Genomic DNA, 3,004 nt, shown 5'->3' with positions numbered 1-3,004 from the left:
CGTAAAATACAGTGAGGTTTCCAGTGCAAGAATTCATACATTTCGTGTCACATGTAGATCTTGGAACATGGAAAAAAAAAGCTTTTGTCAAATGCACAAATTCGGCAAAACGTAGCTGCTTCTGTACTGAAGTTTGTTGATTTTGTGCTAAGAGCATAGTTAAACCCAATTGTTCATTGTTTTGTATAAGAAATGATGATATATCTTATAGTTTCTTACAGTGCACTGGGTTGAAAAACATTTTAACAGGATCTATTGAAGAGGGTATATGGTTATGAAACAGGGACTTCTTGAACTGCACCCCTACCCTCTACCACTGACATAAACCCTTGAATGCTGAAAACTGCCCTTTTTTAAAAAAAGTGATAGGGTGGGTGACTGTATGGAACTTGTAGAACTAATGACATCAGAGCACTTCTGGTCAGCTGTATAAATTAATACATTTCATTAAGGGCATTTTATTGGTTTCCACCACAGTTTTATAACATTCATATGAGCTTCCAATGGACTATTTCAAACTGATAATATCACCAGTAGAACTTGGGTGAATGTAAAACACAGCTTATATCATATGAAGAAATCCTAAACAGTTTCATGGTGTTTACCCTATGTTTCCAGAGATGATCAGGAGTATTTCAAATGTAGAAATGTGTTGCTCATTACATACAATGCTGAGATTGTAAATGTTTTCTTCAATTTATTTAATTAAAAACATATTTCTACAGGTAAAACAGTTGAACAAGGGGTCACCCAGATTTGAACTAGGGACCTCTAGATCTGGAGTAAAATGCTCTACCACTAAGCTATACCTCCAGTTCTGAAAAGTTCCCCTTTATTAATTCAGTAATATGTACAAAGTGCAAGCAACATGCAATCACCATCAAAGCAATGCATTTGCAGCCACCAAACCCTCCTTATAAGTATATGAGGTGCAAAAGATGTCCTTTATCTGCCTTGGTAAAATACAGTGAGGTTTCCATTGCAAGAATTCATACATTTCGTATCACTTGTAGATCTTGGAACATGGAAAAAAACTTTTGTCAAATGCACAAATTCTGCAAAACGTAACTGCTTCTCTACTGCAGTTTGTTGATTTTGGGCTAAGAGCATAGTTAAACCCAATGTTCATTGTTTTGTATATGAAATGATGATATATCCTATTGTTTCTTACAGTGCATTGGGTTGAAAAACATTTTAACAGGATCTATTGAAGAGGGTATATGGTATCAAACTGGGACTTCTTGAACTACACTCCTACGCTCTACCACTGACATAAACCTGTGAATGTTGAAAACTGCCCTTTTTAAAAAAGATGATAGAGTGGGTGACTCTATGGAACTTGTACAACTAATGACATCAGTGCACTTCTGGTCAGCTGTACAAATTAATACATTTCATTAAGGGCATATTATTGGTTTCCACCACAGTTTTATAACATTCATAAGAGCTTCCAATGGACTATTTCAAACTGATCACATCACCAGTAGAACTTGGGTGAATGTAAAACACAGCTTGTATCATATGAAGAAATCCTAAACAGCGTAATGGTGTTTACCCTATGTTCCAGGTGATGATCAGGAGTATTTCAAATGTAGAAATGTGTTGCTCATTACATAAAATGCTAAGATTGTAAATGTTTACTTCAATTTATTTAATTAAAAACATATTTCTAGAGGTAAAACAGTTGGACAAGGGGGCACCCAGATATGAACTAGGAACCTTTTGATCTGCAGTGAAATGCTCTACCCATGAGCTGTACCCCCATTTCTGAAATGTTCACTTTTATTTATTCAGTAATATGTACAAAGTGGAAGCAACATGCAATCACCATCAAAGCAAAGCATTTTCAGCCACCAAACCCTCCTTATAGGTATATGGGGTGCGAAGGATGTTCTTTATCTGCCTTGGTAAAATACAGTGAGGTTTCCATTGCAAGAATTCATACATTTCGTATCACATGTAGATCTTGGAACATGGAAAAAAAATCTTTTGTCAAATGCACAAATTCTGCAAAATGTAACTGCTTCTCTACTGCAGTTTGTTGATTTTGTGCTAAGAGCATAGTTAAACCCAATTGTTCATTCTTTTGTATATGAAATGATGATATATCTTATTGTTTCTTACCATGCATTGGGTTGACAAACATTTTAACAGGATCTATTGAAGAGGGTATATGGTTATGAAACAGGGACTTCTTGAACTGCATTCCTACGCTCTACCACTGAGTTAAACCCTTAAATGCTGAAAACTGCCCTTGTTTAAAAAGGTGATAGAGTGGGTGACTGTATGGAACTTGTAGAACTAATGACATCAGTGCACTTCTGGTCAGCTGTACAAATTAATACAGTTCATTAAGGGCATGTTATTGGTTTCCACCACAGTTTTATAACATTCATATGAGCTTCCAATGGACTATTTCAAACTGATAATATCACCAGTAGAACTTGGGTGAATGTAAAACACAGCTTGTATCATATGAAGAAATCCTAAAAAGTTTCATGGTGTTTACCCTATGTTTCAGGAGGTGATCAGGAGTATTTGAAATGTAGAAATGTGTTGCTCATTACATAAAATGCTAAGATTGTAAATGTTTTCTTCAATTTATTTAATTAAAAATATTTCTACAGGTAAAACAGTTGGACAAGGGGGCACCCAGATTTGAACTAGGGACCTCTTGATCTGCAGTCAAATGCTCTACCACTGAGCTATACCCCCAGTTCTTAAATGTTCATCTTTATTAATTCAGTAATATGTACAAAGTGCAAGCAACATGCAATCACCATCAAAGCAATGCATTTTCAGCCACCAAACCCTCCTTATAAGTATATGGGGTGCGAAGGATGTCCTTTATCTGCCTTGGTAAAATACAGTGAGGTTTCCATTGCAAGAATTCATACATTTCGTATCACATGTAGATCTTGGAACATGGAAAAAAAACTTTTGTCAAATGCACAAATTCTGCAAAACGTAACTGTTTCTCTACTGCATTTTGTTGATTTTGTGC

The 3,004-nt window shown here is 35.6% G+C and overlaps 1 non-coding gene across 1 annotated transcript; it reads right to left on the bottom strand.

Annotated features, from left to right (window-relative positions):
- Nucleotides 1-2,643: 2,643 nt before the first annotated feature.
- Nucleotides 2,644-2,715, bottom strand: TRNAC-GCA (transfer RNA cysteine (anticodon GCA)). The gene has a single exon. It is a non-coding gene; the product is annotated as a tRNA-Cys (tRNA).
- Nucleotides 2,716-3,004: the final 289 nt, after the last annotated feature.

The sequence above is a fragment of the Ambystoma mexicanum genome, unplaced genomic scaffold (assembly GCF_040938575.1).
Source record: "Ambystoma mexicanum isolate Mex_15411 unplaced genomic scaffold, UKY_AmexF1_1 Mex_scaf66, whole genome shotgun sequence".
In the NCBI taxonomy this organism is placed as follows: domain Eukaryota; kingdom Metazoa; phylum Chordata; class Amphibia; order Caudata; family Ambystomatidae; genus Ambystoma; species Ambystoma mexicanum.
The sequence above is the reverse complement of the archived record's forward strand: the minus strand, read 5'-3'. Positions and strand labels throughout refer to the sequence as shown.